We start from the raw sequence: 22,277 nt of genomic DNA, 5'->3' as shown, positions 1-22,277 counted from the left end.
CCTCTAAGTTCGACTGAAAAAAAGTATTAATATCGTATTATCTATGGAAACGTTAAACCAACGGTATGAAATCAAGTATTCCCCGAATAAAAAAAATCCTGTTTTATAACCTTTCCACTTTAAGCATAAAAAGAAGCGAGAACAATCCTTAGTAAAATCCGCGGAAAGAATTCGAAATAATCCAAATTCAATAAGTCCTCCTTCTTTTATTAAGGCAAAAAAAAAAAAAAATTATCAAAAATATAGGAGCTTAGACAAGGGTGTGATGATTTTAATTTTTACACTACATAGGTAGGATTATTTCGGGTGAAAGCCAACTTACTCAGAGATAAGCTTTCAACCGAAATTTGCAATGGTTTTTATAATTGATATTAGAGAAAAATTGTAAGTTTACAAACGGCGATGGTTACTAGGACATGTTTCTGAATTTCACTTCTTCATCAGCTAGCTTTTCGGGAGCTGAGCGTTGAACTCGAATCTCCAACATTCATATCAGTGCAATTTTGCAAATGCAAATTTGCAATTCCTGAAAGATTGTTTAAACACCTTGTCTGGCCCCACGTTGGGCGCCAAAATTTTCTGTAACGAACTTTCTCCTAAATTCAGCTGCTTAGAAAAATATTCAGGGATTGGGGTAGGTGCTTGTACTCGAGGCGGGTCTGCATACCTTGCTATGCTACAACTCAAATCCTCTGTCTTTTCCCACCCAACCTGTTAATGAATTCCGTAAATTTTTGTTCATTAACCCAATATCATACTTACTCAGTTTACCATGATCTAACCCCACATTGCGTCATTAAATAAAGGCACCTCAGCAATTCATTTTGGAAATTGTATACAAAAACTTTAATAATTTCATAATAGTAATACTTTACATATAATTGTGATTACAACAAACCTAATAGAGAATTCTTTCCCTCTTTTTTTCTCTCTTCACCTCAATAATAACTTACAAGAATAAGGTATCATTTATTTGGTTCTTATTTTATTAATTACATTTATATCTTTTCAAAATCCTTAAGCCAAGTTTTGTTTTCTACTCTAAACAAAAGTTTAAAAAAAAATATCCAACCCGTTGAAATCGGTTTCCTAACTTTTAACTCAGGATAAGAATCAAATTTCAAAAAATAGAATTTCAAAATTACGTAATTATAATTACTCCCACCTAGGTGTATGTACCTTTAAACAAAAAAATAAAAGTTTCAATTCAATTAGGTATATTTACATAGGTAAGGATGTTAAAATCTATAACAAAAGCTATATAAAAAGAATATATGCATGTAATTGTAACTAAACACTTACATTATCATCTGCTGCATCGATGCGACGATGGGCCCAGCGACGTCGATGAAGTTCGATGTTGTGTTGCGTTTCTGATGTTGCTGTTGATAAAATTTAGCGAATATATGTTTGAAGCGCGAAAAAAGAAAAAACACCAACAAAAACCAATTTGATATAATCAAAGGGAGTATATGTAACCATTTGTATGCTTCAACCAAATGTAGCAAAAATTTGCTGTTCAGATAACAACAAGTCAGAGTTTAAGCCTTCTGATGCCATCAAAATGGTAAAACGAGGTTCGATGACTTTGTTTATACATATGTACATGTTTGAATGAAATTATTTAGTTTAAAGTTTCTTGCTGTTGTGCTTTTAACTATAAAGTGATTCCATTCAAACACATTCGGAAAATGATAATTACGACAAAAAAAATAAAAGGTTAACAATATTAACTTATTTTAGATAACCTAATCTACACTAATCCGCCTTCGGAAGGTTTCTCGGGAACGGGAACTGGGCCTGAATCCTCTGCTCATAATGAAGCTGCAACGATGCGTGTGGAACAGGATTTTATTTTGATTTGGCTGCACAGCACTATGCAACTATTTGTGGCATATAGGAGATGATGAAACGTGAATTTCGTTTTAAATTCCTATTTCTTTGTTTATTCATTCAAAATCAAATTTTTGTTTTTTTTCCTATTGCGAAAATTAATGGTAATTATTTTAAGGCGATAATTATATGACGTAAGAGTCCTTCTATATTTCTAACATCCTTAGTAATTTCACCCCTTTTCTTTTGAAATTTTTATTCAAGTTTTTTTTTAAAGTATTCTCGTCCTTTCGACTTTTTTCTGCGAAATTTTTAAACAATATTCAGATGTTCCTTTTTTTTTTTTTTGAAACGTTTATGCAATTCGTATAATCTGTATAATTTTCGTCTTATAAATTTTTTTGTACATCGAAATTTTTATGAGAGATTTTAGAATTCAGTATATTAAACAACCTGTCCAACATATAATCACGATTTTTAATTCTTTTCCAGTTTTTGGCATTCTTTCGAAAACGTTTTTGGAAATTTGGCAGTTTTAATGAAGATTATTTTTCGCTACGAATTTTCAAATTTTTTTTTTTCCAAAAAAACACTTGGGACTACATCTTTTTCGTTTTTGTTTTTTCTTTTGAAACACTGCACAATTTTAATTTCTCCCTTTTTTCGCAGTTTTTAAAGGTTTTTGAAACTTTTTAGCTCTTTCAACTATGGAGCATTTTTCAACTCAAAAAAAAAAAAAAAGAATTTTAGCGTTTTTTTTTTTTGAAATTTCTATTTTTTACTTCTTTTTTTTTTAAACTTTCAAAATTTGTTTAGTTTTTTTTTGTAACTTTTAAATAATTTGTTCGTTTTTTAAACAGCACATATAATCAATGGGCATTTGCCAACAGTTGCATAAAAACTTGTGTTTTTTGTTTTCTTTTTTTTTATAATTGTTCCACAATTAATTATCTTATTTCAATTTTGTCATTTTAATTTGTCCACCTTTTTAATTTAATTTCCGGACGAATATGCCTTAATACAGCGCAACTGATATACCGCGACATACTTTATATTTGGCTCTAGCCACAGCCACGACCATCACTCAATCATCATCATCGAAAAACTGCCTTTTTCCAAAACGACTCATCGCGCTCTACCCTTTTGTTAGCTATAGCCTCCTCATATCATACTTTATCAACGGGATAATCGGATGATCAATAAGCCGTTAAAATTGGTCACCTGATCTGCATTTTAAGCCTTTGCTAATCCACTCTTTTTTTTTTGTACGAGCGAAGAAAAAAAAAGCATAAAGAACATTATGAAATTCGACGTCTGAATAGGCTGCGGTAGGGACTCCAATCCCGAAAATCCGAAGTCCCGGAAATCCTTGATTTGCCTATCAGTTGAGATGAAATTAGCGCTGCCTCGGCTTGCTGGTTGAAGACGGGCTGTTGCAGCTGAGATTTGAAGAAGATGACAAACAAATTCTTATATATTTTTGACTTAAGACACGTTCGAGCTTTTCGTTGAGATAGCGTCGCCTTCAATGGTTCCGGCGATAAGCAAATTAAAGTTAAAAAAAAAAAAACAAATATAATGCTCATATTATAGTATTGTAAATATATTTTTCAAATAAAATGTACGAAACTTTGAGAGCTAAACTGTTGAAAGAAAAACAAAATTCCTAAATCTCGGGACTAATCCCGATCTTGGGATTAAAATTAGATTGGATCTATATCACTGATCACCTGATATTACGGTTGAGCTTGGCTTAGCATATATAAGTAGGTATGCGTGGTACATACATAGTGGATGTTGTGTTATCATCCCGTCTTATGGGATATGGTAGTGAGCGGATCGAGACTGGAATTTCCCAGTGGTAAATTATCTGATCATCATCATAAGTTATCCTATTCGAATTGAATAAATCTCTTAATTGAAAGTACGTCTTAATAATCAAGAACGTAATAGTGGCGACGAGGAAAATTTTAGACGCAAAAAGTCAGCCGCAACCTCTACAATGGATGAAACCGTAAAAAAACTACTCACTCAGATGAAAGAGCAACATGATCGTGATACACAGACTATGCAAGAGCCAATAAAGCAACTCATTCCACAACGAACAATCCAATCAGAGAAAAAAGGCCAGGAATTCACTATAGAAGCCCTTGCATCCAACATTACAGAATTCTGCTTTGATCCCGAGTCTAACCTAACTTTCGACATGTGGTATGCGAGATACGAGGACTTATTCACAATCGACGCTGTAAAATTAGATGACGCAGCTAAGGTCAGGCTACTTTTGCGAAAACTCAATACAGTCGTACACAATAAGTATATAAATTATATATTGCCTAAACACCCTCGTGACTTATCATTTAAAGAAACAGTGGAAAAGCTCAAGCAGCTTTTTGGCCTTCAAACGCCACTGTTTAATATTAGGTTCAATTGTTTGCAGTTAGCAGAATACAACCGGTTTTGTTACATATGCAGTTATCGTAAACAGGCACTGCGAAAACTTTAAACTGACGGAGCTTACATTGGACCAATTTAAATGTTTAGTATTTGTAATGGGTCTAAATTCAGAAGGTGACTTTGACATAAGAACCAAAATGCTAAGCAAATTGGATACTGATACGACCCTCACGCTCGATGGGCTATCAAGGCAGTGCCAAAGCTTTATTAATTTAAAGACAGACACAAAACTAATTGAAACCCCGAAAAATGAAGCGCTAGTAAAACGTTTGCATTATGGCAACGTAAAAGCAAAGCAGGTACCAAAAACACCTTGCTGGTTTCGCGGCAGCATGCATTACGCACGTGACTGCTCGTACGGTAAACATAAATGCCAACAGTGCATTGGAATTGGTCACAAGGAAGGCTACTGCCATTCAAAGAAGAGTGTGCAAAGAAAAAACAAAAGCACAACAATAAATCCAAAAGCTCCTGTCCGCAATCAAAGAGTATTTGTGTTGTCAACCGAATCAATACATCGCAGCGAAAATTTGTGAACATCAGCGTAAACAACATACAGCTGACCCTATGGAGTTGTAGGTCTGATATCATAATTATATCAGAACAAAATTTTAGAAAGCTATACGCAAAAAACGCAGTCGTAGCTAAAGACACAGCCCGTAGCGCAACAGGAAAGCTACCACTAACAATGCAATTTCAATGTAATGTTAAATTCAAACAGCAAGAATTAGAACTCACATGTTTTGTTACACCTGTCCGGGATTTGAATGTGTTAGCTCTTTCAGCGGCAAAGATTCAAGAAAAATTCTACCCACTTGTGTAGCAGAGAACTTTTTTTTTTTAATTAAATGTTTTTATTTTAATAAAAATGATCAAAACTTAAAATGAATTCACAAAAAATTCTTAGATGATTTATATTTTTGTTAAAAATAATATTTTATAGTGGTTCAATTTATAGACCATGGCCACTTGAACTACTTTTATGATAATCTTGGAAGCATGTTTTATTCTTTGATAAACACAACGGTACATTGCATGTTCCGCAAATCCAATTTGTTCTTATTTGTTTTTTCATTGTGCTGCACAATGCACATCTTCTGCGTGTGCTGCGTTGTGGTTGATGGGCAGCTTGGGATGTTCTTATACTTTCAGAAACGAATGGTTTGCATTTTTTATTGAGGCTACTGGTATTTGTGAAGATATGCTCCGCCGTTTTTTGTTTCGGTGTACAATTGTTTCTGCCAACAGCCCTTCAATTATTTGAAGCCGGAAGATTTTGTGTTCGACTGATGACTCCAATGACAATTGATACAATATATATGAATTTAACACACAAACATCTAAGAAATAAAAAGAAATGCGATGCCACCATTTTCGACCTTTCCGGCACATTGGTATGATGATAGTCTTTGATCAAACTTGTCAACAAAATTCATATTTCTGTTGTAGTCTTCGACTATTTGAGGAGCTGAAATATTAGAAAATGCTCCATATTTATTCCTTCTTTGCAAGAAAACTGTTTGTTCTCCATTATGATAATTTGATAATAAATGAACACATCTTTTGTTCTTCCATTTAATGGCGCATAGGTCTTTGTTACTGTACCAGTCATATTCTCCGCGCTTGAGTTTCTTGTCGCTTTTGAACTTTGGCAAAAACTTACGACTTATATTCACAGTACCACTATCATAGATTTGATTTTTTTTTCAAGGTCTGCATCAAGGGTACCCTGGTGAAAAAATTATCAAAGAAGCAAATATCATTTTTTCCCACAAGTTCAGCAGTAAGGTTTTTAACAATTTTCTCTCTGAGATTTGTGGTTATTGCTCCATCATCTGTTTTACCAGTGTATATATCAAATTTCCAACAGTACCCATTTTTATCTGCTAAAATCCATACTTTATAGCCCCTTTTGATAGGTTTTTTTTGGCATATATTGCTTCAGAGTACTTCGCCCTTTGAATTTGATCATTGATTCATCGACAGCAATTTCCATTGATGGATTCAAGCATTTTTCCATTCAAAAACATTCGGAAAATGATAATTACGACAAAAAAAATAAAAGGTTAACAATATTGAAAAATTTTAATTAATTTTTTTTTTTTTTGCCATAAATAAAAATAAGTATAACAAGTAAGGAAGGCTAAGTTCGGGTGTAACCGAACATTACATACTCAGTTGAGAGCTATGGAGACAAAATAAGGAAAATCACCATGTAGGAAAATGAACCTAGGGTAACCCTGGAATGTGGTTGTATGACATTTGTATCAAATGGAAGGTATTAAAGAGTATTTTAAGAGAGAGAAGGCCATAGTTCTATGGATGGACGCCATTTAGGGATATCGCCATAAAGGTGGACCAGGGCTGACTCTAGAATTTGTTTGTACGATATTGGTATCAAATGAAAGGTGTTACTGAGCATTTTAAGAGGGAGTGGGCCTTAGGTATATCGGTGGACGCCTTTTCGAGATATCGCCATTAAGGTGGACCAGGGGTGACTCTAGAATGTGTTTGTACGAAATGGGTATCAAATGAAAGGTGGTAATGAGTATTTTAAAAGGGAATGGGCTTAATTCTATAGGTGAACGCCTTTTCGAGAAATCGCCATAAAGGTGGACCAGGGGTGACTCTAGAGTATGTTTGTACGATATGGGTATCAAATGAAAGCTGTTACTGAGTATTTTGAAAAGTAGTGATCCTTAGTTCCATAGGTGGACGCCGTTTCGAGATATCGCCATAAAGGTGGACCAGGGGTGTCTCTAGAATGTGTTTGTACGATATGGGAATCAAATGAAAGGTGTTACTGAGCATTTTAAGAGGGAGTGGGCATTAGGTCTACAGGTGGACGCCTTTTCGAGATATCGCCATTAGGGTGGGCCAGGGGTGACTCTAGAATGTTTGTACGATATGGGTATCAAACGAAAAGTGTTACTGAGCATTTTAAGAGGGAGTGGGCATTAGGTCTATAGGTGGACGCCTTTTCGAAATGTCGCCATTAGGGTGGGCCAGGGATGACTCTAAAATGTGTTTGTATGATATGGGTATCAAATGAAAGATGGTAATGAGTATTTTAAAAGGGAGTAATCCTTAGTTCTATAGGTGGATGCCTTTTCGAGATATCGCCATAAAGGTGGACCAAGGGTGACTCTAGAATGTTTGTACGATATGGGTATGAAACGAAAGGTGTTACTGAGCATTTTAAGAGGGAGTGGGCATGAGGTCTATAGGTGGACGCCTTTTCGAGGTATCGTCATTAGGGTGGGCCACGGGTGACTCTAGAATGTTTGTACGATATAGGTATCAAACGAAAGGTGTTACTGAGCATTTTAAGAGGGAGTGGGCATTAGGTCTATAGGTGGACGCCTTTTCGAGATATCGCCATTAGGGTGGGCCAGGGGTGACTCTAGAATGTTTGTACGATATAGGTATCAAACGAAAGGTGTTACTGAGCATTTTAAGAGGGAGTGGGCATTAGGTCTATAGGTGGACGCCTTTTCGAGATATCGCCATTAGGGTGGGCCAGGGGTGACTCTAGAATGTGTTTGTACGATATGGGTATCAAATGAAAGGTGGTAATGAGTATTTTAAAAGGGAGTAATCCTTAGTTCTATAGGTGGATGCCTTTTCGAGATATCGCCACAAAGGTGGACCAAGGGTGACTCTAGAATGTTTGTACGATATGGCTATCAAACGAAAGGTGTTACTGAGCATTTTAAGAGGGAGTGGGCATTAGGTGTATAGGTGGACGCCTTTTCGAGATATCGCCATTAGGGTGGGCCAGGGTGACTCTAGAATGTGTTTGTACTATATGGGTATCAAATGAAAGGTGGTAATGAGTATTTTAAAAGGGAGTAATCCTTAGTTCTATAGGTGGACGCCTTTTCGAGATATCGCAATAAAGGTGGACCAAGGCTGACTCTAGAATGTTTGTACGATATGGGTATCAAACGAAAGGTGTTACTGAGCATTTTAAGAGGGAGTGGGCATGAGGTCTATAGGTGGACGCCTTTTCGAGGTATCGTCATTAGGGTGGGCCAGGGGTGACTCTAGAATGTTTGTACGATATAGGTATCAAACGAAAGGTATTACTGAGCATTTTAAGAAGAAGTGGGCATTAGGTCTATAGGTGGACGCCTTTTCGAGATATCGCCATTAGGGTGGGCCAGGGGTGACTCTAAAATGAGTTTGTACGATATGGGTATCAAATGAAAGGTGGTAATGAGTATTTCAATAGGGAGTAATCCTTAGTTCTATAGGTGGATGCCTTTTCGAGATATCGCAATAAAGGTGGACCAAGGGTGACTCTAGAATGTTTGTACGATATGGGTATCAAACGAAAGGTGTTACTGAGTATTTTAAGAGGGAGTGGGCATTAGGTCTATAGGTGGACGCCTTTTCGAGATATCGCCATTAGGGTGGACCAGGGGTGACTCTAGAATGTGTTTGTACGATATGGGTATCAAATGAAAGGTGGTAATGAGTATTTCAAAAGGGAGTAAATCTTAGTTCTATAGGTGGACGCATTTTCGAGATATCGCAATAAAGGTGGACCAAGGGTGACTCTAGAATGTTTGTACGATATGGGTATCAAACGAAAGGTGTTACTGAGCATTTTAAGAGGGAGTGGGCATGAGGTCTATAGGTGGAGGCCTTTTCGAGGTATCGTCATTAGGGTGGGCCAGGGGTGACTCTAGAATGTTTGTACGATATAGGTATCAAACGAAAGGTATTACTGAGCATTTTAAGAGGGAGTGGGCATTAGGTCTATAGGTGGACGCCTTTTCGAGATATCGCCATTAGGGTGGGCCAGGGGTGACTCTAGAATGTTTGTACGATATAGGTATCAAACGAAAGGTGTTACTGAGCATTTTAAGAGGGAGTGGGCATTAGGTCTATAGGTGGACGCCTTTTCGAGATATCGCCATTAGGGTGGGCCAGGGGTGACTCTAGAATGTGTTTGTACGATATGGGTATCAAATGAAAGGTGGTAATGAGTATTTTAAAAGGGAGTAATCCTTAGTTCTATAGGTGGATGCCTTTTCGAGATATCGCCATAAAGGTGGACCAAGGGTGACTCTAGAATGTTTGTACGATATGGTAACTGGACCATGTTTCATCCCTTTTTCGTATTTGGTATAGAATTATGGCATTTTTTTCATTTTTCGTAATTTTCGATATCGATAAAGTGGGCGTGGTTATGGTCGGATTTCGGCCATTTTTTATACCAAGATAAAGTGAGTTCAGATAAGTACGCGGGCTAAGTTTAGTAAAGATATATCGGTTTTTGCTCAAGTTATTGTGTTGACGGCCGAGCGGAAGGACAGACGGTAGACTGTGTATAAAAACTGGGCGTAGCTTCCACCGATTTCGCCCATTTTCACAGAGAACAGTTACCGTCATAGAATCTATGCCCCTACCAAATTTGAGAAGGATTGATAAATTTTTGTTCGACTTATGGCATTAAAAGTATTCTAGACAAACTAAATGAAAATGGGCGGAGCCACGCCCATTTTGAAATTTTCTTTTATTTTTGTATTTTGTTGCATCATATCATTACTGGAGTTGAATTTTGACTTAATTTACTTATATACAGTAAAGATATTAAATTTTTTGTTAAAATTTGAATTTAAAAAAAATTTTTTTTAAAAAGTGGGCGAGTTCTTCATCCACTTTTGCTAATTTTTATTTAACACATATATAGTAATAGTAGTAACGTTCCTGCAAATTCCATCATGATATCTTCAACGACTGCCAAATTACAGCTTGCAAAACTTTTAAATTACCTTCTTGTAAAAGTGGGCGGTGCCACGCCCATTGTCCAAAATCTTACTAATTTTCTATTCTGCGTCATAACGTCAACCCATCTACCAAGCTTCATCGCTTTAACCGCCTTTGGCAATGAATTATCGCATTTTTTCTGTTTTTCGAAATTTTCGATATCGAAAAAGTGGGCGTGGTTATAGTCCGATATCGTTCATTTTAAATAGCGATCTGAGATGAGTGCCCAGGAATCTACATACCAATTCATCAAGATACCTCAAAATTTACTCAAGTTATCGTGTTAACGGACAGACGGACGGACGGACGGACGGACATGGCTCAATCAAATTTTTTTTCGATACTGATGATTTTGATATAAGGAAGTCTATATCTATCTCGATTCCTTTATACCTGTACAACCAACCGTTATCCAATCAAAGTTAATATACTCTGTGAGCTCTGCTCAACTGAGTATAAAAACAAGTAAGGAAGGTTAAGTTCGGGTGTAACCGAACATTACATACTCAGTTGAGAGCTGTGGAGACAAAGTAAGGGAAAATCACCATGTTGTAAAAAGAACCTAGGGTAACCCTGGAATGTGTTTGTATGACATGTGTATCAAATGAAATGTGTTAATGATAATTTTAAAAGGGAGTGGGCCTAAGTTCTATAGGTGGACGCCTTTTCGAGATATCGCCATAAAGTTGGGCCAGGGGTGACTCTAGAATTTATTTTGTACGAATTAATGAGTATTTTAAAAGGGCGTGGGCCTAAGTTCTATAGATGGACGCCTTTTCGAGATATCGCCATAAAGATGGACCAGGAGTGACTCTAGAATTTGCTTGTACGATATGAGTATCAAATAAAAGGTGTTAATAAGTATTTTAAGAGGGCGTGGGCCTTAGTTCTATATGTGGACGCCTTTTCGAGATATCGCCATAAAGGTGGACCAGGGGTGACTCTAGAATTTGTTTGTACTCTATGGGTATCAAATGAAAGGTGTTAATGAGTATTTTAAAACGGAGTGGGCCTTGGTTCTATAGGTGGACGCCTTTTCGGAATATGGTTATAAAAGTGGACCAGGGTTGACTCTAAAATACGTTTGTACAATATGGGTATCAAATGAAAGGTGTTAATGAGTATTTTAAAAGGGAGTGGGCCTTAGTTCTATAGGTGGATGCCTTTTCGAGATATCGCCATAAAGGTGGACCAGGGGTGACTCTAGAATTTGTTTGTACTATATGGGTATGAAATGAAAGGTTTTAATGAGTATTTTAAAACGGAGTGAGCCTTGGTTCTATAGGTGGACGCCTTTTCGGAATATCGTTATAAAAGTGGACCAGGGTTGACTCTAAAATGCGTTTGTACAATATGGGTATCAAATGAAAGGTGTTAATAAGTGTTTTAAAAGGGAGTGGGCCTTAGTTCTATGGGTGGACGCCTTTTCGGGATATCGCCATAAACGTGGACCAGGGGTGACTCTAGAATGCGTTTGTACAATATGGGTATCAAACGAAAGGTGTTAATGAGTATTTTAAAAGGGAGTGGGCCTTAGTTCTATAGGTGGATGCCTTTTCGAGATATCGCCATAAAGGTGGGCCAGGGGTGACTCTAGAATTTTTTTGTACGATATGGTTATCAAATCAAAGCTGTTAATGAGTATTTTAAAAAGGAGTGGGCCTTAGTTCTATATGTGGACACCTTTTCGAGATATCGCCATAAACTTGGACGAGGGGTGACTCTAGAATGTGTTTGTACGATATGGGTATCAAATTAAAGGTATTAATGAGGGCTTTAAAAGGGAGTGGCCCTTAGTTGTATATGTTAAGGCGTTTTCGAGATATCGACCAAAACGGTGCCACGCCCATTGTCAAAAATTTTATTAGTTTTCTATTCTGCGTCATAAGTTCATCTCACCTACCAAATTTCATCGCTTAATCCGTATTTGGTAATGAATTATCGCACTTTTTCGATTTTTCGAAATTTTCGATATCGAAAAAGTGGGCGTGGTTATTGTCCGATATCGTTCATTTTAAATAGCGATCTGAGATGAGTGCCCAGGAATCTACATACCAAATTTCATCAAGATACCTCAAAATTTACTCAAGTTATCGTGTTAACGAACAGACGGACGGACGGACATGGCTCAATCGAATTTTTTTTCGATACTGATGATTTTGATATATGGAAGTCTATATCTATCTCGATTCCTTTATACCTGTACAACCAACCGTTATCCAATCAAAGTTAATATACTCTGTGAGCTCTGCTCAACTGAGTATAAACAAGTAAGGAAGGGCTAAGTACGGTTGTAACCGAACATTACATACTCAGTTGAGAGCTGTGGAGACAAAGTAAGGGAAAATCACCATGTTGTAAAAAGAACCTAGGGTAACCCTAGAATGTGTTTGTATGACATGTGTATCAAATGAAAGGCATTAAAGAGTATTTTATGAGGGAGTGGGCCTTAGTTCTATAGGTGGACACCGTTTCGAAATATCGCCATAAAGGTGGACCAGGGGTGACTCTAGAATGTGTTTGCACGATATGGGTATCAAATGAAAGGTGTTAATGAGTATTTTAAAAGGGCGTGGGCCTTAGTTCTATAGGTGGACGCCTGTTCAAGATATCGTCATAAAGGTGGACCAGGGGTGACTCTAGAATTTGTTTGTACGATATTGGTATCAAATGAAAGGTGTTAATGAGTATTTTAAAAGGGAGGGGGCCTTAGTTCTATAGGTGGATGCCTTTTCGAGATATCGCCATAAAGGTGGGCCAGGGGTGACTCTAGAATTTTTTTTGTACGATATGGGTATCAAATGAAAGGTGTTAATGAGTATTTTAAAAAAGAGTGGGCCTTAGTTCTATATGTGGACGCTTTTTCGAGATATCGCCATAAACGTGGACCAAGGGTGACTCTAGAATATGTTTGTACGATATGGGTATCAAATTAAAGGTATTAGGGTTTTAAAAGGGAGTGGCCCTTAGTTGTATATGTGAAGGCGTTTTCGAGATATCGACCAAAATGTGGACCAGGGTGATCCAGAACATCATCTGTCCGGTACCGCTAATTTATTTATATATGTAATACCACGAACATTATTCCTTCCAAGATTCCAAGGGCTTTTGATTTCGTCCAGCAAACCTTTTTCATTTTCTTCTACTTAATATGGTAAGTATCACACCCATTTTACCAAGTTTTTTTCTAAAGTTATATTTTGCGTCAATAGACCAATACAATTACCATGTTTCATCCCTTTTTTCGTATTTGGTATATAATTATGGCATTTTTTTCATTTTTCGTAATTTTCGATATCGAAAAAGTGGGCGTGGTCATAGTCAGATTTCGGCCATTTTTTACACCAATACAAAGTGAGTTCAGATAAGTACGTGAACTGAGTTTAGTAAAGATATACCGATTTTTGCTCAAGTTATCGTGTTAACGGCCGAGCGGAAGGACAGACGGTGGACTGTGTATAAAAACTGGGCGTGGATTCCACCGATTTCGCCCTTTTTCACAGAAAACAGTTATCGTCCTAGAATCTAAGTCTCTACCAAATTTCACAAGGATTTGTAAATTTTTGTTCGACTTATGGCATTAAAAGTATCCTAGACAAATTAAATGAAAAAGGGCGGAGCCACGTCCCATTTTGAAATTTTCTTTTATTTTTGTATTTTGTTGCAACATATCATTACTGGAGTTGAATGTTGGCATAATATACTTATATACTGTAAAGATATTAACTTTTCTTTTAAAATTTGAATTTTAAAAAATTTTTTTTAAAAAGTGGGCGTGGTCGTTCTCTTATTTTGCTAATTTTTATTAAGCAGACATACAGTAATAAGAGTAACGTTCCTGCCAAAATTCATCATGATATCTTTAACGACTACCAAATTACAGCTTGCAAAACTTCCAAAATACCTTCTTTTAAAAGTGGGCGGTGCCACGCCCATTGCCCAAAATTTTACTAGTTTTCTATTTCGCGTCATAAGTTCAACTCACCTACCAAGTTTCATCGCTTAATCCGCATTTGGTAATGAATTATGGCACTTTTTCGATTTTTCGAAATTTTCGATATCGAAAAAGTGGACGTGGTTATTGTCCGATATCGTCCATTTTAAATAGCGATCTGAGATGAGTGCCCAGGAACCTACATACCAAATTTCATCAAGATACCTCAAAATTTACTCAAGTTATCGTGTTAACGGACAGACGGATGGACGGACGGACGGACATGACTCAATCGAATTTTTTTTCGATACTGATGATTTTGTTATATGGAAGTCTATATCTATCTCGATTCCTTTATACCTGTACAACCAACCGTTATGCAATCAAAGTTAATATACTCTGTGAGCTCTGCTCAACTGAGTATAAAAATTCAAAGGTGTTTTGTCTGCAACTAACCGAACATGGTCAGTCAAACCTGTGTCACTGGTAAACTGTGAAGCTGGAGAAGTTTTTGTAACTTTATCCCACTTAGGTGAACCTACGATCGCATTTTCACAATTATTATCTCTATTCAAATATAATAATGTAGAAAGTGGCATGTCGTCATCAGCATCAAATTAATCATATACGATATTAGGTGAATATGGACAATCTTCAATTTCGCTTCCATTTCCAAAATACACTATCAGCAATAATTATGTTGTAATATTATTTCCAAAACATGAAAATACAAACCTTAGCAATATATCTGTCCAAAAAACATCAATTTTTATAATTATTTTATAAAAAACTATTTTTTCTTAATTTTTTTTCAATAACCATCCACTGCGTTGCACAAAAGTTGCTTTACTGACCATAAAATGTACATAAACTACGCAATTTGAAAAAGTGGACGTGGTTATTGTCCGATATCGTCCATTTTAAATAGCGATCTGAGATGAGTGCCCAGGAACCTACATACCAAATTTCATCAAGATACCTCAAAATTTACTCAAGTTATCGTGTTAACGGACAGACGGATGGACGGACGGACGGACATGACTCAATCGAATTTTTTTTCGATACTGATGATTTTGTTATATGGAAGTCTATATCTATCTCGATTCCTTTATACCTGTACAACCAACCGTTATGCAATCAAAGTTAATATACTCTGTGAGCTCTGCTCAACTGAGTATAAAAATTCAAAGGTGTTTTGTCTGCAACTAACCGAACATGGTCAGTCAAACCTGTGTCACTGGTAAACTGTGAAGCTGGAGAAGTTTTTGTAACTTTATCCCACTTAGGTGAACCTACGATCGCATTTTCACAATTATTATCTCTATTCAAATATAATAATGTAGAAAGTGGCATGTCGTCATCAGCATCAAATTAATCATATACGATATTAGGTGAATATGGACAATCTTCAATTTCGCTTCCATTTCCAAAATACACTATCAGCAATAATTATGTTGTAATATTATTTCCAAAACATGAAAATACAAACCTTAGCAATATATCTGTCCAAAAAACATCAATTTTTATAATTATTTTATAAAAAACTATTTTTTCTTAATTTTTTTCAATAACCATCCACTGCGTTGCACAAAAGTTGCTTTACTGACCATAAAATGTACATAAACTACGCAATTTGCACAAAACGACAATATTTCTGCGAACATTATTGCTTTATTGTACCTTTATCAAGTGCGGTTCAATGCCGAAAGAGTTAGGGCTCGACTGCATCACAGCTCTAAATCTCGCAGACATGTCCATAAATGGAATCTGCAATCAATTAACAGTAGAACCACGAGGAAGTGAAGTTACAAATATAAATAACAACATTTTACTTCTAAAACAATCTTTTCCAGCCATCTTCCAACAGGTAATGGATAAAATGCTGTCTGACCTGAACTGTGCAGCAGCATATATAGATGATATTTTTGTGTCGGGAAAGGACCAAATTGAGCTTGATCGGAACTTACGGGAAGTTTTTAAAAGAATCCAAGACTATGGATTTAAAGTAAAATTTGCAAAGTGCAAATTTGCGGCGACCGAAGTTAAATACGTAGTTACATTATATCCCAGGACGGACTCCTATCTGACCCGGAGCGTATATCAGCGATTAAGGAGATGCTAGAACCAACCAAAGTAACCGAACTGCGATCTTTTCTGGGCGCTATCAATTTTTATGGAAAATTCATCAACAAAATGCGTCAGTTTAGAGGGCCGTTGGACGAGCTTCTAAAGGCAAACGTAACATGGAATTGGACGTCCATCCAAACCAAGTGTTTCAACAGCCTTGAGGATATCCTCACTTCAAATTTGCTATTGACACACTATGACCCAAATGAAAAGATCATCGTTGCCGCATACGCATCTAATTACGGCTTTGGTGCATGTATTCTCCACGAATATGCTGATGGCTCGATAAGAGTAGTTTGTCACGCCTCACGTTCCCTTACACCAGCGGAAAAAGCGTACAGCCAGATCGGTAAAGAGGTGCTCGCCCTCGTTTTTGCAGTCACCAAGTTTCATAAGAGGATATTCGGCAGAAAGTTCAAGCTACATACGGACCATAAGCCGTTACTCGCCATTTTTGGTAAGAAAACAGGCATTTCGGCACATCAGGCTAACCGACTACAGAGATGGGCGTTGCAGTTACTAGCATATCTCAACAAAGAGACTAGCTTTATCTCAACAAATGGCTTCGATTATGCTGACGTTCTGTCGCGCCTCATAAATAAAAACAAAAAATCCTCAGAAGACTACATCATCGCTTCGGTACAGTTCGCAGGCGAAATCAAAAAAATACTGTCGGATGTAATTGACAAGCTACCAGTAACGCACAGAATGGTGAAGTACGAAACAGAAAGAGATACAACACTCAAGCAACTATCAAATTATATCGACAACAGCTGGCCAAAGTCTACAGAAATTGGAGCGGAATTAAAACCATTCGTGGTGAGAAGCAACGAGCTTAGTATCATTGATAGTTGCATTATGTTAAGCCCCCGTGGGGTAATACCAGCAGTTTTACTAAACGGATCCTCAAACAAATACATAAGGGGCATCCAGGAATGGAGCGAACCAAAGCAATCGCCAGAAGTTTTGTATATTGGCCGCGCATTGATTCCGATATAGAAGAGCTAATACGGAACTGCAATAGCTGTGCCTCTGCAGCCAAGATGCCATATAAAACGTCACTACATTCATGGCCAAAACCATCACACGCCTGGGAACGCCTACATATTGACTACGCGGGACCGATAAAAAATGAATATTTTCTGGTAATTGTCGACGCGTATTCCAAATGGCCAGAGATAGTTCCACCCATGTCTATAACAACACAACAAACAATTGATATCTTGAACGAGATATTTGCACGCTTTGGAAACCCAAAGACTATAGTTTCCGATAATGGAACGCAATTTACAAGCGCGTTATTTCAACAGTTTTTAGAAGAGAATGGCATTGTCCACCTACGTTCAAGCCCATACTACCCAATGTCGAACGGCAAAGCAGAGAGATTCGTTGACACCTTCAAACGTGCTCTAATAAAATTAAACGGAGAGGGTACTACTCATAAAATTTTACAAACGTTACCGCTCATTGGCCAACAAAACGCCTGCTGAAGTCTTATTAGGAAAAAACATACACACCACATTAGATTTGAAAAAACCTAAACCCGTTTACATTAATCGCGAATTGATTAGCAAAAAAAGCGTATGAAAAGACAATTTGACAGATCACATGGAGCGAAGGAAAGGGTGTTCCAAACTGACGAAAAAGTATATGCACGCGTTTACAAAAACAAAACAAATTTGAATGGATACCAGGAAAAATAATTGAGCGGGTAGGGAATGTTATTTACAATGTTCTGCTGAACAACAAAAAGGTTATAAGAGCACACGCAAACCAGTTACGAAAGTGCTCTCATACTTCAGACTCGACGACAGCTGAGGAAGAAAATGATAATAACACATTCATTGATGCATTCGATCTATATGAAGATACACAAACTCAAAAGAATTTAGTTTCAAACGAGACAGACTCGAATACGACATCATCGCAAAAAAGACCATCACCTACATTGAAAGATCGTCTTCAGCGATTACGTCGCCCAGTGTAACGCTTCGTTCATGGGTAAAGTATCCAACCAAAAAGGGGAGGTGTTGGTAACCCTATACAATTGTAAAAGTGACAAGACAAATTGAGATATTTGGTCATTCCGTGAAATAAGCTAATTGCATAAAATCATAATTTTTGTAATTCCATATATTAAATTTATTTGTCAAACAGTTTGTATATATATATAGTTATCCTATTTGAATTAAATAAATCTCTTATTGAAAGTACGTCTTAATAATCAACAACGTAATAGCATTCATATCTCGCGACCATTATGTGCATAGCCTCTTTCCCCGCACGTTATGTGCCTGGGTCTTTAGTGCCTTATTTTGTTTATTTTTGTGTCACCCGGTAGCGTTCAAGCTCGTCGCGCACACGAGGGCTGCAGGAAACTGAGCATTGATGTTATTCGGTACTCACCGAACCGGGTAGAGAGTGTGTTATGAGATTGTTTTTGCGTCGGTGTTTTTGGTGCTAAGAACCAATAACTTTCCCGCCTACCGCAACAAAAATGTTTGAAAGACACAATTTTATGCGACGTATGAAAAAAATGAAGGGTTGCTCATCTTGGACGAGGGAAAAAATTTTATTAAATTAACCTTTTTTGTTTGTTTTTGTATGACTCTTCATTTATTTGTAAACAAACAATTTTTTTTTGTTTTTGTTTTTAATATGCTTGGAGTCCTGTTTATTGGGTGGCGTTTCCCAAATGGTACGGTACCCGAAAGGTATTTGGATCCGGAAAAGGGTTTTTGGGTACCCGTTTGCATCTTTTGAAGCATCACTAATATAATGTACATTTAAAATAGGGATATATATGTAGATACGTTGGTATAAATATTCCGTCAGTCAGTGCACGGATTTTACCACTTTATTGGTAGGTGGATCAACTTTTTGACCCGTTTTCAATTCTTAGCCCTTCTACTATCTTTCATCACCAAAGCCTAAAATCTGCCAACATTGAAATATATTCGCATTGAAAACAATTGCTGCGATCATTTGGTAAACGTATTTAATTGCCAGCCCACCCAAATAACAATTAGAGGTGACACTAACCAAATTTGAAAAATTTGTGTACAAATTATGAGATAAATGTAGCAAATGAGTACGCAAATATTTCCCTACGTTATTTTCATCAGTTTTTGTGAATAAATTTGAACGAAAAATAAACGTTTTAAGTAAATGCAATGCCGAAAAGGTGAGTATTATATAGGCATAAGCTATTTATATACGAATTTACATGTATTTTTTGTCTTGTTTACATGTTTGTAAAAGTGTTATTTCCGTGAAATGTGCTTTATTTGATTTTCAATAAACTATGAATTTTTCTTTTTGGAAATTGGTGCCGGTAGCAGAATTCTTTGGGCAAGTTGGCTTTTTCGGAGCAGCGTTTATTGCAGGCGTTGTTCTTTGCAAGTTTTTTGTTAGCGCGTACGCATTTGTAAATTTCGTATAATTAAATCGCCTTTCATTCAATTTTATAATGGTGAATTCTATGGATAAATAATGCGCGAATATTTAAAAAGTAATAGGAGCCTAGAAAGTGATTCACATGTACATATTTTTAGAGATGACAACGTGGGTTATGAAAGTGTCGTTGCCTAAATTGTGTGAATCAAGTTTAGATATATGTCTTAAGAGCAAGCGGATATAATTACTAGTGTTCAGTACCAAAATTAGTCGCTTAATCGACGTACAGTTACAACGCAGATGTTTTGTTGAATGAGACGCTTGTGCTAGCTGGCAAATGCCTTCATTGTTAATATAAAAAAAAAAATGGAGAAATTTGCTAATTAATAATCAACTAAACAATCATTGTTAACCACTACGTTGTATTCGTCTTTGTTCACATCTTCATTATCGCTTACACAACGATTTTGTTATATTTGCCCTCATTCTATTTCTTCAGGACAGTACATAAGCAGGTAGTTGGAAACTATTATCACCAACGACCACAGGCTCCATAACATCCAGACAGGCGTTCCCACGAAAATATTTTAACGCTGGTTACATCGGGAAGATAGATGAATTTTGTGGTTGCTATCGTGGTTTGACGCCAAAGCTAGTGGGATCAATTTTGAGCATGATTTGTAGCGAAAAAATTGCAGATAAGGCTGGCCTACCATGGGTTGATGAACACATTGTACCGAGTAAGATAAGTTGCATTTTGGTCTAAAATTGAGCTATTTCAAATTTCATTCCAATTGAGTAAATATGTGTCTATCCTGCAAATTGTACAACAAAAAGACGGAAATAAAACTAGAACAGGAAAACATCGTATAGGAATAGCCAGTATCTTCCAAATAACATTGTAGATAAAATCAGGGCAAATTTATGCGAGCTGATAGCAAAGCGAATTCAGATATAATTCGCCGTACTCTGGAATGCTGAATGAAATGCATACATGTGTTATTTCGCGGTAAAAACTGCTAACTACAATTTTCACTAAAATCGACGTTTTGATATTGATGAAATGGGGGATGATTTCTGCGACGACATGTAGTGTGAATCTAAACTTGAGAATTTTTTTTTTCTGTTCTTTTCGATCTATGTTCTTTGGTGTTTGCTTTAGTTTTTTGTTTGTTTATGGATGGGGATGAAAAATGTGTATGGAGTGCACCATATTTGCCACTGTCACCGTGTGCCCATGGTCCACTTTTGTGCTCTATGTGTGGTTTCTAGGAATTTGCTGATTTTTGAAACACTTTAACATTATCGAAAGTGATTTGGCCGACTCTTTGCTCGAGCACTTGGCAGTTATGGATCCATAGCGAGTATTTGTCAGCATCGTCCTCAGCTGCATCGCCGTAATCACACTTATGAACTTGCACCTATTTTGCTCTGCGCAGGTATTTTTTGAAGTACCGGTGTCCAGACAGCATTTGAGAAACGTGCTTCATGTCTACATAGATATAGCGATAAACAAACTTTCCATCGGTTATGGGTAGTGCTACCAATGTTGTTGGTCCTTTGCCGGATATAGATCTGGTACGTTCTGGTAACAAGCACCATTAAGCTATAAGCCCGACGATGTAGGGAAAGATTTAATATGACCACATTGCACCTTGCCGCCCCCACCCCTAGTTCAATGAGGAAGTCGGGGTAGCATGAGCATCGACTGCTAACGAAACGGGATTCGCCACGGGTAGGTGAGGTTGGCAATTAGTTTACGGGAAGCTGTAAAGCCTTGTATTGCAGTTAACAACCCACTGAATCTCCTTCAACATCGGTTTTTAGTTTTTCTGTCCATCTGCCTGTCTGTTCACTTTCCCCAGCGCCCTTTAAACGATCTGCCTTTTTAGTACCTACTGCTGTATCACACAAGCAGCATTTGGGGGGGCACTCTTTGAGATAGTGTCCGTGCTCCCTACATCGAATACAAAGACTTTCAAAATTACCCACTGGAAGAAGCTACAGGCCTGCCAAAATACTGCTCTCAGAATTGCCACTGGCTGCCTTCTTATGTCCCCAGAACACCATCTACATAAGGAGGCGAGAATACTCCCCATCAGGGAGAGAAATGAGATGCTAACCAAACAGTTCCTGTTGAATACCCAGAAACCTGGGCATCCCAACAGACATCTGATTGATGAGACAACACCGCCTAGGGGCTTAAGGAGTCATCTCTGTAAGCATTTTGAGCAAATACGGCACCTGAGAACTCAGCCGTGTGAAACAAAAAACACAAGCAGGTCCTTGGTGAACTCCACCAACAGGCGTCGGACTTTAATTCCAGGAATTTCCCGGTGACTCCAGTACTCAAAGAAAAGTACCCGAAACTTGCGGAAGAGGAACCCACACTCCCCAGGGAAACGCATGTCACTCTTGCTCAACTTCGTTCTGGATACTGTAACAGGTTAAATTCTTTCCTATCCAGAATCAACCCCGACATACAAAATGTGTGCCCCGCTTGCAATTTGTCCCCACATGACACCAACCATCTCTTTAATTGTAATGTGGAACCAACGCCTCTAACACCCCTTTCATTATGGTCCACCCCTGTTGAAACAGCAAGTTTCCTTGGACTCCCGTTAGAGGATATTGATGACAATTTGTGAACGGTCGCGGCTGTTAGGTGGGGGGAAGCACTGCTACAACAACAACAACCTTCACACCTCCTAGAGAGGCCCTTGGAATGGACCAAAATTTTCAAAGCAGAGGT

General features: G+C 37.4%; 1 protein-coding gene across 1 annotated transcript in view; it reads left to right on the top strand.

Annotated features, from left to right (window-relative positions):
• The window catches only part of Ca-alpha1D (Ca[2+]-channel protein alpha[[1]] subunit D), a 6,221,746-nt gene that overhangs the window by 4,719,136 nt on the left and 1,480,333 nt on the right, over window positions 1-22,277 (top strand). The gene's annotated exons all lie outside the window — the stretch shown is intronic.

The sequence above is a fragment of the Eurosta solidaginis genome, chromosome X (assembly GCF_040869045.1).
Source record: "Eurosta solidaginis isolate ZX-2024a chromosome X, ASM4086904v1, whole genome shotgun sequence".
Classification (NCBI taxonomy): domain Eukaryota; kingdom Metazoa; phylum Arthropoda; class Insecta; order Diptera; family Tephritidae; genus Eurosta; species Eurosta solidaginis.
Note: the sequence above shows the minus strand (reverse complement) of the source record. Positions and strands in the feature narration are given on the sequence as shown.